This window comes from Urtica dioica, chromosome 11, assembly GCF_054948205.1.
Source record: "Urtica dioica subsp. dioica isolate 48M chromosome 11, U.dioica_male_clone48M_v1_H2, whole genome shotgun sequence".
NCBI classification, from domain to species: Eukaryota; Viridiplantae; Streptophyta; class Magnoliopsida; order Rosales; family Urticaceae; genus Urtica; species Urtica dioica.
In genome coordinates, this window is record NC_142766.1 from 1,681,518 (window position 1) to 1,697,043 (window position 15,526).

A 15,526-nucleotide genomic window follows, 5' to 3' on the forward strand; every position below is an offset into this window, starting at 1 on the left:
TCTGAAACACAGAAGCATGCCAAGAAACCAACATAAAGGTGTCTAAAAAGAGGTTAGATGTTACAGACCAAAAAAAACATTAACCAGAGGGATTAGAGACATCGTTGGCAAGAGAACTTTGAGAGTCGCTGCTGACAGCATCTTCTGAGTCTTGTTCATCAGGACACGTAGAGGGACTTGGTTGAGAAGTGGAAGCACCATCCATGGCAGAAGGGAGAGTCATGACAGAGATAAGACGCTCACACGCAGTCTTTCTTCGAGAAGAGATTGCAATGACTTCGTTAAGAGCAGCAACTTCTTCCAACAAACCCTTGAGGATATCGCTCTTGGCATTTTCTGACAGGGGAGCCACTTTGATGGTACCACCAACCGGGACAGATGTTGCGACAGAAGGCATGACAAGGTCCCTGGCATGTTTCCCTTCAAACAACTTAGGACTGAAAGAGAGTTCACTGGGAGGTTTACCTGCAACATCGTCAGCCCTGAGCAGATCCTTCTTCTGAGCAACCAGCAAGCCAGACAGGAGCGAAGGGAAGCCAATAGGAAGCTTTACTGCATAGGACTTAGCATGCTTCGCCAGGTGGCTGAAAACAAACTCCCCAAAGTCGAAGGACGCCCGAGTACCAATCTGGTAAATGAGGCATGCTAGGTCGGAGTTGATATTGGAGCCGTGAGAGGAAGGGGCCCAATTTGCAATCCCAATTCTGTACAGAACAGAATACTTCGCCGAGAGATCTGAGGAAGGCAGGGAACCCTTGGTGGGCCAAGTCTTCTTATCATCGTTAGTGAGCTCTTTGGCAACCTCATCCAAGGAAGGAAGCCGATCAGCAGTGACAATTTTTCCTCTACCCAGAAACTCGTTGATGGCAGTAGATGATATATCAAAGCAATGGCCACGAACATAGACTTTCCCAAACTCAGGGTGATGGGGCTGATCAATCTCAGAGGACAGATTCACAATGCACTCTTTCACCAGTCTGGGATAATAAGGACCGATCCCAGTGACAGTTTTCCCAAGTTGAGCGTCGGACAAGAGTTCCATGATCACATCAATCTTCAGGGCCTCTTTAGACAATTCTTTTTCCGGAAAAATGGATCTGTGATAGACATACCTCCATTTTCTGACACGATCTTCCTCATGGAAGGAGACATTGTCCAGAGGAGCGGCGGCGACATCCTTGGGAAGCTTTTGGCCTCCGTCAGATTTCCTGGAGATGAGAGACACCCCTTCAGGACGGGCAACATCTTCTTCCTCTTCCAAATCTTTCAGGACATCTGGAATTGTCTCTTCAACAGACTTTCCCTTCAGCCTTTTCTTGTTCAAACCCATCTTCACCGGTTTCTTCATCTTCTTTTTAGCTGGGATGGTAGTGGGAGCAGCTTCTTCCACCAGCTTTCTTTTCTTCTTTTTCTTCTCTGAGAGAAGAGTGGCTAGACACACATCATCATCTTTCTGAATTTTCTTTTTCAGAGAAGCAAGGATATCCTCTCCAACATCCTGGATAGGGTCGGACGTTCTTTCTTGCCTCTGAGAAGATGTAGGCACATCTTGCGAAACATCTTTACTTAAGCCTAACATGCCCCCAATGGCATCTTCAGGAGTAGGCTCTTGAGGCAGCGAAACCCTATCAATAGGAGAGGCAGAGACAGTAGGATTACCTATCACAACCTTGTGAGGGCTTTCGACGGGGGAAACACCGGATGGGGTTTCTTCTTCAGGATCATCAACACTTCTTCTTTCTTCCTCAGACGAGCTGCTGGAACTAGCTTCTCCTGTGATGTCAGTGATGGAGAGAGCAGCTTTCTTCAGAATTGTGCGTCTGGCGGCAGATAGAGATGGATTCTCAGGTGGGACTGATGACCCAGCGATCGCACCTCCGGCCTGACCATCGGCGCGTATGCTGTGTTTCAGACCACGAACCCTAACTCCATGCATGTTGCTCTCAGCACTGGGCTTTCTTGTCCCGACATTTTTCTTCCTCATTGTGGCTTTGACTTTTCCAGAGGGAGTAGAGGTACTGATCCCGCTTCTTGTACCCACCATTTTGGAAAAAGAAATAAGGAAACTGCCACAAGGAAAACTGTCAAAATGGGTAAGAAAGCAGATTTGGGAAACAAATCTTAAGAGCGAAGAAGTATAAGAAATTTCGAAATTTAAACAGGAAATAACTTCCCCTTCTTTTTCGGAAGAGTAACCGTCTGCATGAGTGAGAGCATGGCAAGAAAAACGACGTCGCAACTTCAAGTGGGCCTTGAACGTTCCTAGGCCTTGAGAGACAACACTTGGCATTATAGCCCGGCAAATCAGTCGAATGGGCCAACCAGAAACATGGGCCCATGAGAGAAATAACACACCAGTAACACGAACAAGAGTCAGCGAAGGATTAGCGCAAAAGTTAAGACCAAACAATCCTTCGATAAACAATAATTGCTATTGATCAATAACACATAACCCAAGAGAAGATCTGAGATTTTCAAACCGGTTAGCATCCAAAGCCTTGGTGAAAATGTCTGCAAGCTGTTTCTCGGTGTGAATGTATTCGAGTTTGATCTTCTTTTCTTCCACAAGATCTCGAATAAAATGATGTCTGATCTCAATATGCTTGGTCTTACTGTGTTGAACAGGATTCTTTGAGATGTTGATGGCGCTAATGTTGTCGCAGAATAATGTCATGACATCTTGTCCAACATCATACTCAGCGAGCATCTGCTTCATCCAGAGAAGCTGAGTGCAACTACTCCCAGCAGCGATGTATTCAGCCTCAGCTGTGGACAAGGAAACACAGTTTTGCTTCTTGCTGAACCAAGAGATGAGATTGTTTCCAAGGTAGAAACATCCACCAGAAGTACTCTTTCTATCAACCGTACTACCTGCCCAGTCAGCATCACAGTATCCCACAAGCGTAGAAGAAGTATCATAGGTATATAGTAAACCGAAATCAGCAGTACCTGAGATGTACCTTATGATTCGCTTAGCTTGAGCCAGATGGCTAGCTTTGGGATTGGCTTGATAGCGCGCACAAACACCTACTGAGTAGGCTATGTCTGGTCGGCTGGCAGTGAGATAAAGAAGACTGCCAATGATGCTCCCGTAGAGACTTTGATCAACAGATTCTCCATGCTCATCCTTAGTGAGTTTGATGTGAGTAGCGGCCGGGGTCCGCTTGTGAGAGGATTTCTCCAGGCCAAACTTTTTCACCAAGTTTTTGGCATACTTACTTTGGGAAAGGAAGATACCATCATTCATTTGTTTGATCTGAAAGCCCAGAAAGTAGTTTAACTCGCCGACCATACTCATCTCAAATTCTGACTGCATTTGTCGAACAAAAAGATCCACCATCTTGCTTGACATTCCTCCAAAGACGATGTCGTCAACATAAATCTGAGCTATCATGAGATTGCCATTCTCCTTTTTCACGAACAAAGTCTTGTCAATGCCACCTCGAGTATACCCATTCTGCACAAGAAATTGGGTCAGTCTTTCATACCATGCACGAGGGGCCTGCTTAAGGCCGTAGAGAGCTTTTCTGAGTTTGTAGACATGTTGTGGAGAGCTGGGATCTGTAAACCCTTTTGGTTGAGTTACATAAACTTCCTCATTCAGGTACCCATTGAGGAAAGCACTCTTAACATCCATCTGATAGAGCTTGAATTGCAGGTGACACGAGATGCCAAGCAAAAGTCTGATAGCTTCTAGTCTCGCAACAGGGGCAAAGGTTTCATCAAAATCAACGCCTTCCACCTGTGAATAGCCCTGCGCCACAAGTCTAGCTTTGTTCCGAGTTATATTACCATGTTCATCAGATTTATTCTTAAAAATCCATTTAGTCCCAATGACATTTACATTGTCAGGCTTGGGGACCAGCTCCCAGACTTGGTTTCTTTCAAACTGAACCAGTTCTTCTTGCATAGCATTAACCCAGTATTCATCATCAATAGCCTCGTTAACATTTTTTGGTTCAATCTTAGAGACAAAGCAGAGATTACCAATCATTTCCCGGTAGTTAACAGGAGGTTTTGGACGAGTCTTTATTCCTTCACTGATTTCGCCAATCACCTCATGAGCAGGATGATTTTTCTGAATTCTTCGAGAGGGGACTCTCTGTTCAGTCTCAGGAGGGGAGCCTTCATCTGGAACAATGTCGCTAACTTTGTCATCAGCATCAGTCCTGACATTTGGATTTCCAGTGGAGATGTCGTCCAAGGGGTTATCAGCATCTGTCCTGACATCTGGGTTACTGGGAAAAACTTCATCCTCATCATTAGGACTGTTAGTAGCATCATGATCATCATCATTTATCACCACATTTATTGATTCCATTATAGTCTTAGTGCGTTTGTTAAAAACACGGTATGCACGACTATTTCTAGAGTATCCAAGGAATATACCTTCATCACTTTTCGGGTCAAATTTACGCCGTGGATCCCTGTCAGCAAGAATATAACACACCGAACCAAAGACATGGAAGTATATCACATTTGGCTTTCTCCCCCTCCATATTTCATAATGAGTGCTGGAAGTACCTGGACGAATAGTAACTCTATTGTGAATATGGCAGGCAGTATTGAGAGCTTCAGCCCAGAAATGTGGTGGAATATTCTTGGCCAACATCATTACTCTAGCCATCTCCTGAAGGGTTCGATTTTTCCTTTCAACAATTCCATTTTGTTGAGGTGTGATAGGAGCTGAGAACTCATGTGCTATCCCTTCTTCAGTACAAAACTTAGCAAAGCTCATGTTCTCAAATTCCCTCCCATGATCACTCCGAATTCTGATCACTTTGCCTATGCTCTCTCCTTTTTCTCTCTGAACCTTCTTACAAAGAGCTTCAAAACAGCAAAAGTGTCAGATTTTTCACGAATAAAATCAACCCAAGTGTACCTGGAGTAGTCATCCACACAGACGAACACATATCTCTTCCCTCCAAGGCTCTCGACCTGCATCGGTCCCATCAGGTCCATGTGGAGAAGTTTCAGAACCCGAGATGTGGTAAGATGTTGCACCATCTTGTGGGACTTCTTGACCTGTTTCCCAATCTGGCACTCACCACAAATTTTACCTTCGACAATCTTCAGGTTTGGGACACCGATGATATCATTCTCAGAGACAATTTTCTGCATACTTCTGAGATTTAGATGACCAAGCTTTTGATGCCACAGCTTGGTTTCATCAGCTTTGGTCAAGAGACACTTGCTGGTTGGTACGGGGTTCCACATATAGCAGTTGTCACGAGATCTGTTTCCTCGCATAAGTTCATCCTGATCTTCATTAATCACCACACACTTATCACGAGTAAAGTTGACATGCAAATTCAGATCACAAAGTTGACTAATACTAATGAGATTAGCAGTGAGTCCTTCTACCAACAAAGCCTCAGTCAAACAAGACATACCAGGATAGTTTAATTGACCTTTACCCACAATTTTGGCTTTGACTCCATCTCCAAAGGTAACATGGCAGTTGGAGTAAGGTTTTACGTTGGTCAGGAAGGTGTGATCCCCAGTCATGTGACGAGAACAACCACTGTCAAAGTACCAGTCATTCCCGGTGGAAGCACTCAGAGAGGTGTAGGCAATATTGGCACGATAAGAGGTATTTTTCACTCTCCATTCCAGCCGAGTAGCAGGTTGTTGATGAGAATAGACATTTCTGTGGATGGACCTGTGTTGACGGACATTTCTCCCATACAAACGATAGCAGAAAGGACGGATATGTCCCTTTCTTCCACAATAATGGCATACCCAGCGAGGTCTGTTGATAGGAGACCTGTTTGGTCCAGATTGATGATATCGAGAAATGTCATGAAATTTGTTGTTACCAGATGGTTGAGGCAAGTTTCGTGACATCTGGCTAGTCTGCTTTTGAGGAACGAACGTAGTCTGGGATGATGAAGCTCCATGGGTATATCCAAGTCCCTTCATGTTCTTCGCGGGTTTGCCGATGGTGAGGATTTTGTCAAGACTGTCAGTCCCAGAATTCAGCATTCTAACAGTTTTAGTCATGTGCTCGAGTTCGCCATTCAGACGACTGACTTCCTTCTTTAGATCCACAATAGTCTCCAGAAGTCTTGCTTTATCTTCAGTCAGGGTAAGGATGAGAGCACCCTGTTTGTCTAGAATCTGAGATTCCTCAACCCATTTGGTATGAAGGGTATTGTAGGCTTCATTCATAGCATCGTCAGATAGTTCATCATCAAGAACATATTTCTGAGAGCATTCACCAAATTCATTAGTAGACTCATGAGTATGAACAGAAGCAGTAAAGGCTACAAAATTACTTATCTGATCTGAGTCGCTCTCTTCATCTTCTTCATCCGAAAGAGTAGCGTTGTATCCCTTTTTCTGTTTCTTGAGGAAGTTGGGACACTCCTTCTGAATATGTCCAAATCCTTCACACTCGTGGCACTGAATGCCTTTGCCTTTCCCAGATCGTTCACCACTTTTACTATTCCTGTGAGGATAAGTATTTTTCTGGAAACGTTGTTGGAAGTTGTCCTTGACATCTTGTGAGACATTTTTCCCATTCATCTGATTGAGTCTTTTCATGACCCTGCCATAGTTTTTTGCAAGCATAGCAATAGTATCATCAATATCATTGTCAGAGTCTGAATATACCTGATCCCTTGGTTCATGAACAGAACTTTTGAGGGCCATCCCTCTTTGTTTCTTTTCCACCTTAGGAAGAGAGAGTTCAAATGTCATGAGAGATCCCATTAGCTCGTCGAATTTCAACGTCTTTAGGTCATGAACTTCCTCAATGGCCGTGATTTTCATCTTGAATCTAGAGCTCAAAGCTCTCAGGGTTTTTCGAACAAGATCTTCATCTGTCATGGGTTTTCCGAGAGAATATGATTCATTGGCGAGATCACGAATGCGAACGTTGAACTCAGCGACAGTTTCGTCCTCGAGCATCGTGAGGGCTTCAAAATTGGTTGTGAGGTACTGAAGTTTTTGTTCCCGGACCTTTGTAGTTCCCTCATAGGCAACAGCAAGGATTTCCCAGGCCTCTTTGGCAGTAGTGCAAGTATTTATCAACCTGAAAACATCTTTATCAACACCATTAAATATAGCATTGAGAGCACGGGAGTTACCAAGGGCCTCCTCATCCTCAGTGGGGGTCCAGTCTTTTTCCGGCTTGGTTCCAGTACGGGCTCCTTTGTCATCAGTAGTCACAGGAGCTTCCCACCCATGTATGTATCACAGCTTTCCATGTTCGACTATCCAGAGACCTCAAGAAGGCGGTCATGCGTGCCTTCCAATATCCATAGTTGGTTCCGTCGAGTACTGGAGGGCGATTGACAGAACCTCCTTCTCGGGAACTATCCATAATTGGCAATCAGAAAGAAAATACAGGAAACCACCTAAGAGATCAAGGTGCCTGCTCTGATACCAATTGAAATTCTGATTAGTTGCAATGGCAAGATGTCGCACACAATGTGTTGACAATGTGTCCGACAACTTGCTTGAACACAGATATGGATAAACAATAAAAAGTGCAGTAAACAAAGTACACAGGATATGGTTACCCAGTTCGGTGAAACACACCTACATCTGGGGGCACGCTGCCAGTGGAAAGGATTTTCACTATCTTGTAGACAATAGTACACACAAGGTTATATCTGATTACAATCAACAAATCAATAAAACCTAGAGACTATTACTACCAGTGATCACCTAGACAGGGACTCCCCCTGAATTTGAGCTCCGTCTCAATTCCACCCTTCGAGCAACCTCCTGGCTCGGATGACCTTCAGTCTTCAGTTGTACGTGAACCTTCAATCACGAAAAGCACAAGAACCCAACTCTCACATACACTCAATCTGTGGAATAGTGTTTGAGAGAATACACCACTTAAAACCAAAACACACAGCCTCCCAGTCCGCCGGTCTTGCACGTCTAAGAGCTCTGAGTGTTTGATCAAAAGTGTCGAGGCTGCTAAGGGAGAGCACACGGCTTTTATAGCAGCTGGACAATCCTGGAAGATATCTCGGGTTTCCTTACCCGGCCTCATGCGAATATCACAAAGTAAAGACTCCATCAAAGTGAATATTCGTGCAATGAAGATAGCAGCGGAGGATATCTTGCAATGAAGGCTCCAGCGAGGCAGATATCTTGTAATGAAGACAGCAGCGAGGCAATAACTCTGCAATAAGTCGCCAGCGAAGCAAACTGACGAAACTGGAAACTTGCCTGAAATACTGTCTGCACACATGAGGAAAGATGTCAATCCAGAAGATGAAACATAACACCCGACATCTTTCCATACCACTTGCACTAAAAAATAAAGCCAACAAAACAACGTAACAACAATGACGTTTATCTTCTCAAACATGGCAAGCTGTAAGTTGATGACACAAAATACTTAATAAGAAACTACACATTTATAGAAACGACTAATTAGAAACTTCATTTCTTTAACGAGAATTAAAACTGACCTGGTCTCGCCTCATTCTCTCTAGCCTGCGACCGTTCGTACTCAGAGCTCTCAAGAGGGTCGCCTGAGAATGTACCATTTGATTCCACATTTCCTCCGTCAAAGCCCACAGAGCGGGAGGTGCGGGAGCTTCAGGATGAGCATGAGCACTGAAATGATTGAAACTAATAACTAATTCATATAAAACTACTAGTAACTAACTCATATTTTATTGATAAAATAGAATTTACCTGACGAGGTTCTTCGTCATCATCTTCCTCACTCCACTACTTCTCGTCTTTGTCCACTTCGGCTTGTCTGAGTACGCCGGCTTCTTTCGCGGTTGATTGTACTAAGTCAATCTCTTCCTCGATATTACGTGGCTCAACCACGTTTTCGCCTTCAGTCGGATATAGCGATTGACTGAGTTGCGTCTCTAGACGCTCGAAGAGCTCGCGCTCTCCGGTCCTTGGTCTTAACATCTGAAGAACGTCGAGCTACAAAACAAAAAATTTATAAATATTTATAAGTTAGATAAGTGTAGTTATAAATATTTTTAAAAATTATAAATTACCGTTTTTTAGAGAAAAATCTTCTTGACGTCCTTGCACGTGATCACTCGAGTGCTTGACCAAGAATGCATCCTCGGTTCTCGGACACTGGCATTATTCCCGAACTGCTGACCAATCTCCGGGATCGCCTCGAACGCCCAATATTGCACCGAGTGCAAATTCCCTGATAAGGAATACTACTTCGCCTCCTTCTGTAGGACATTCTCTTTCGTGGATTTGTCCTTTACTCGTTCGTAGTAGCGCGACAAATTTACCGAGAGGGACGACAGAGTCTCGGCCCATGTGATGTTCCCCCATGACAGAGAATAGAAGAACGACAAGTCCTCAACCATGTAGAGGTAGTTGTCGTTGATGGTTCTGTTGTGTTCTAGTCCGAGGAGATATCCCAAGACAAACACACACAAACCAAGCTTGAACGCGTCGTTCGGATCTTGACATGTCTTGGATGCGTTGACCAAGACGTCGAACTTGGGGTTTTGACACGCCGTTCAAGTAATTCGTGACGAGCCTATCGCTCATTCTCTCCTTCTGCTCCTCCGCCGGCGAATCATCTTCCATGCTAAATCCGATTATCGACGCGTATTCCAGCCTTCCGAATCTCACGCGTTTATTTCCTAATCCGAAATGAATCTCTCCCCTTTTCGCTAGGTCGATCTTTCGGAGAACAAGAGAGTGTAAGAGTATCGTACAAAAATTTAGCGTACTCCCCTCGAAGAATTAGGCGAACGGAGTCTCCGCGACCCTTTGAAGTAGACCAAGAACGGTGGATTTTTCTTTCACCATCTTCAAATATCCCGAACCACCGTATGTGATTCGACCCGCAAAGTCGTGCTCACATAGAAATGTCAATTTGTCATGAAACACGAATTAAAACAAGATTAATCTCATATTTTTCCTACAATAACTAAAACCTTAATAATAATAATTCATGAAAGTTTTTGTAATATAACGTAATATATAACATAAAACAAAATATCAACAATTTATAAGTAAATTTATCATAAAAACATCAATGTATTAGTATATTGTTCATAATTAAAAAAACAAATATTTATTAGTATATTCTTCATAATTAAAAAACAACTAATAAATAATTAACAAAAACAACTATATATTAGTATATTTTGTGCATAATTAAAAAAATAACAATTTATTAATTTATTTATCATAAACACACCAAATTATCTTAAATTAAAAAAAATTCATCCTTCTAGTCGGATTTGGTCGGATTTTATCAAGGATGTCAGAAATTGTCGGACTCGATCGGATTGGGTCAGAATTGGCGGAGTGTCGGAGATCATCGGAATTTGTCGGATTGAGTTGGAACCTATCAGAATTTTCCGATGAATATCATCGGATTTGGTCGGATCCGACCGAATCCGATGGAACCCGATGATATTCATTGGAAAATTTCTAGAAGTTTTCCAACCCTAAAACCTATTTTTTCGTCCAAATCCCATTCAAATCAACCTAAAATCACTAATAAGCACTAAAATCATGTATCCTATCAATCCTACACTCATCAAACCATGAAAAAACATAAAAATCTAACATTTTTTTTGTCATTTTGAGTTATGGCACTTTGAGAGCTTGATAACCACCAACGTCGGAAGGAGACGGTCAGTTTTGGAAGGAGCCGGTCGGATTTGGAAGGTGGGCCGATCGGATTTGGAAGGTGGGCCGGTCGGATTGTGATGGAGAAGGTCGGATTTTGCTTGTCTTGGTCGGATTTGGAAGGTGTTCGGTCGGATTTGGAAGAGAAAGAGAGGAGAGAGAAAATGAGAGAGTGAGAGTGAAAGAGATGAAGTGTGTGAGGGTGGGTATATTTGAACTGAGGTTATTTTTGTTCGAAATTAGTATAAAAATACAATTTTGAATATTTCTTAACTAGTATGTCTAATTGAGATATATTTATTAATTTAGGGTCTACAAAATGAAATTTTCTTAATATATTGAAGATAGATGGGGTCCACTACAATGCGTAAATGCGCTTACCCGCTTACAAAAATCAATTCTCATAAGAATAAACCTGACGGCCTATCAGACTAAGAAACACATGGTCTCGACCTCTCATCGGTAATAATCCTGCCGGAAGATCAAACGGTCAAAGAACACAACTCGTTATACCACGTGGAGCAACAAGAGAGGCAGAGAGGAAGGTATAAAATTAGGAACAGAGAACGTGACATAATCATTGTTGGTGTTCCTAAATTCTAATTGTTTTATGTCTTTGTTCGTTGTTGAGAGAGGTAGGCCTCGAGAGACGTGCATTGCGTGTGGAACCACTCTCGCAGATCTATCATCTCATATTCACTTCATACCCATATTCCTTTGGTAAAGCAAATACAAAAGCCTCTGCGCTTTTAAGGCAATTGCTTGCAATTTAAGGATTATCTTCAATGTGGCAACAAAGCATCAGTTCCTTGCAGCACTGCTTTTCTTTCTTTCTTGTTCCCTTTTCCCCTCTCACTTCAATTTCCAACACCTAAATGCCTCATGTCCCTCGTTCAATTTCAAAATATCAACGATATCTTATCTGTTTAATCGAAATGTTAGATTTATACTTTTACATTTCAAAAATATCAGATATATCCATTCAGTTTAATATAAATGACATATATCTCTCATAAAAATACATTATATTGCAAATACCACCTTTCACTTTTATTATATTGAACGTGTTTGGTTAATTTTGTTGAAATTTCTTATAGATTTGTCATGATTAAACATAATTTATTTGTTTTGAACATGATTATGAGCTATTGTTATTCAAGTTTGAATTTTGAATATGTATATGTGTATGTTTACGTGATATGAATTTTTGAAATTTCATATGAATATTGAATGTGTGTATATATTATTGAAATTAAATTTAGAATACGTGTATATGATTTTGTTGAAATTTGATATGGATTGTTGAAATTTCATATGAATTTTGAATATGTGATATGGATTGTTGCATTTAAATTTAGAATATGCGTATATGATTTTGTTGAAATTTGATATGGATTGCTGAAATTTCATATGAATTTTGAATATGCGATATGGATTGTTGTTATATGATTTCTTCGAAATTTGTTATGGATTGGTGAAATTAAATATTGTTGAAGAATGATGCCACCCGACCCAACAAGGAAGTACTGCACGCCCGTTCCGGGAAAAGCAAGTGCAAACACGTGCAACTTCTGCGGTCATATAATGGGAGGAAGGGGGGTCACGAGAGTGAAAAATCATCTTGCACATTTGGACGCTCAGAAGAACATTAAAATGTGCGATAAAGTTCCTCATGAGGTGATGGATGAGATGCGATGTTTAATCCTCGGTAATGTTGAGAAGAAGAAGAAGCATAAATATACATTGGGCGAAACCATTCACATGACCTTCAACAAACCCTTTCACACTGACGCTGATGAAGAGGGTCCTGAATAAAGAAGCAGAACTCCGACCAGCGATGAAGAGGTCGTGACAAGATGCAGCTCGATCAGAGTGAGAAGCTTGGTTCCAATCGGGTCGGGGGGGGGGGGGGGGGGGGGGGGGGGGGGGGAGGCTGCAAAATCTCCACATGCGACTCCATCATTATATAAGTCTCCCAGTGCGAGGCAACCAAGAGTGGACGAGATGGCGGACCCAAAGAAGAAGACGTGGCTTGGAAGAACTATCACCAAATTCATCGTTCACCAGCACGTGCCCGCGAGCAAGGTCAAAAGTCATGAATTCAAAAACATGATTGTGACTACTCAAGATCTCGATAATTCTCATACCTTGCTGTACTTGCATTGCAATATTTATGTTTGGAATTGTTTTTTTATTTGAATGTGATTGTTCATATGTATTGCAAGTCCTAAGGTTCCTCTTCCATCGGCATATGAAGCTCACAATAAGTACCTCGAGACGGAGGTCGTAGATGCCGAGAACTTTGTGGAAGAGCAGAAGAAGCAGTGGAAGATGTATGGATGCACCATACTGGCTGATGGTTGGACGGGCCGATCAAGTTGAGTATCATCAACATAATGGTGTATTGCGCTGGTGCGACGATGTTCTTGAAGTTCATAGAGGCGTCGAAGAATGTCAAGAGTTCGGACTATATCTACTAAATACTGAGGCATGTGGTGAAAGAAGTCAAAAAACACAATATCATCCATGTAGTCACCGACAACAGATCTAACTACAAGAGAGCTGGAACGAAATTGGCGCGGCATTAAATGTGTACTGGATACCCTGTGTTGCACATTGCTTGGATCTGATGTTTGAAGACATCGGGAAGAGAGACTCGATGAAAGGGGATAATCAAAGCAGCGAGGGACGCGATGAAGTTTATCTACAACCACAACGCAATGTTGGCCAAGTTACGAGAAGTGGCCCCAGGTGAAATTATCCGTCCATGGGCAACAAGATTTGCAACAAACTACCTCGCCCTAAGTAGTCTCTGAGTGAAAAGAGCCGCGTTGAGGTCGTTGTTCACTAGTCAGTGGTGGGACGACGAAACATTGAGCCCTACGCATGCAGGGAAATCTATCACCGAGATTGTTTTGAGCCCGCGGGTTTGGCAATCTGTCGATGAGTTGTGTGTAATTTTTGAGCCTATGTACACCACTCTTCGATTGGTTGATATCGAAGTGCATCTGACAATGGGTCTAGTCTACTATGTGTTCCACGAGATGAAGAAGAAGTTGTCGACACTCAACGACAAGAAATGGGTTCTCGACATCGTGGATCGCAGATGAAATAGTTAGATGTGTTATCCATTACATATTGCAGGTAAACTTAATCTCACAAACAAATCATTCATTGAAATTTTTGATTTTAGTAACACCTGCTTGTTTTGCAGCTTTCTTTCTCAATCCGAAGTTGCAATATAACCCGGATGTAGTAATGGATAACACTCATATGGCGGCTGTCACGAAGGTGTTTGATAAGTTACATCCGGAGTTAGATGGTGCTTTACTGGGTAAAGAGGTATAATTTTGCTCGTATGTAATAATGAGATTTAGTACTTGCACTAACATTGAAGTTATCCATTATAATTGTTCACATTTCGAGAAGCTAGAGGGAACTTCTCACAAAAAGATACTATCTCAGCACGATGGACGTTGTGTGCAAATAAATGTTACATATACTGTTATATGAAGATTATGCCATGGATTGTATTGAAATGAAATTATATGACTTATTGTGACATGATTACAGGTGAATTGTGGGAATGTTATGGGAATCCGACCCCGACGTTGCAGGCGTTGACCATTCGAATATTGTCTTAGACTTCATCATCATCTGCTTGCGAGAGAAATTGGAGTACTTTTGCCTTGATCCACACCAAACAAAGGAACTGCCTAGCATACAAGAGGCTAGAAAAGCTTGTCTTCTGCTCGTACAACATGAAGCTACATATGAGAGAACTGATTCGAATCCACGACAACTCGACAACCCCGACAGATCCTTTGGATATCATTGAAAGAGTTTTTGAGCATTCAGGTCATGATAATGAGGGAGACGATGAGCTGCTTCGCTGGATTGACTTGGTTTTACTAGATGACGACAACCAGAACCCGGATCCGACAGTAGCTCAGATGACTGAGAGCTTGGACTTGATCTGGAGCGTGTGATAGAGGAAGAAGTTCTTCCTCAACGCGAATCTAGCGACAGATCTGTTTCCGATGGCGATGATGGTGGTGATGGAGGACGTTGAGGTTCCGGAGGAGGTGGAGGTGGAGGGGGTGGTGATGATTGAAGTTCATATGTTGGTGGTGAATATGGAGGAGGCTCCTATAGTGGTGTTGGTGGTGGTGGTGACGGACGTGGAGGCTCCTATACTGGTGGTGGTGGCAGTGTATACGTACCAAGTGATGAAGACTATAACCATTTCTACCCTACTTTTTTTTACACAGGTTATGGGGGCAGGCACGACGGAGGTATGAACAATGTCATGTCATTTACGTCTAGCAATGACGTTGATGACTTGTCGACCAACTTCGGATCAGTGGCAATTACTCCTCGAGACACGAGGTACTCGTACCCGTATTATGAAGGGTCTTCTTCTTACCACAACAACCAATATTGTATACCACCACCTCCCATCATTACACCAGTCTGACCGCAACAAGGCTTTTCGACATATTCTTTCTCTACAAGTATGACTCAATGGAGAATACGACTACCATTTTGAAACGTATCAAACTTCATACGCTCATTTTTTGAGTTGGTACGATTATTGTATGACCATTAGCCGATAGATATTGTCGGAGTAGTCATTTCTTGGGTTGTTTTGGTTGAACACTTGGATATTTGGTAGATTGTTGAACTATTTTAATTACGTTTGTGTTAAAGTATTTTCATTAGGTTTGTGGTGAACTATTTCAAATTGATTATGAAATAAAGATGTTGTAAGTCATTTTAATTTTTAGCCTATGGTATGTAATATGTATGACATTTTATAAATTATTTGTTCACTGGATACCCTATCGGTAAGTCCGGTATTTGACGGTAAAACACAAGGTAACGGTAAGTTCACCGGCACGATTTACCCTCAGTTTCACTGGATACC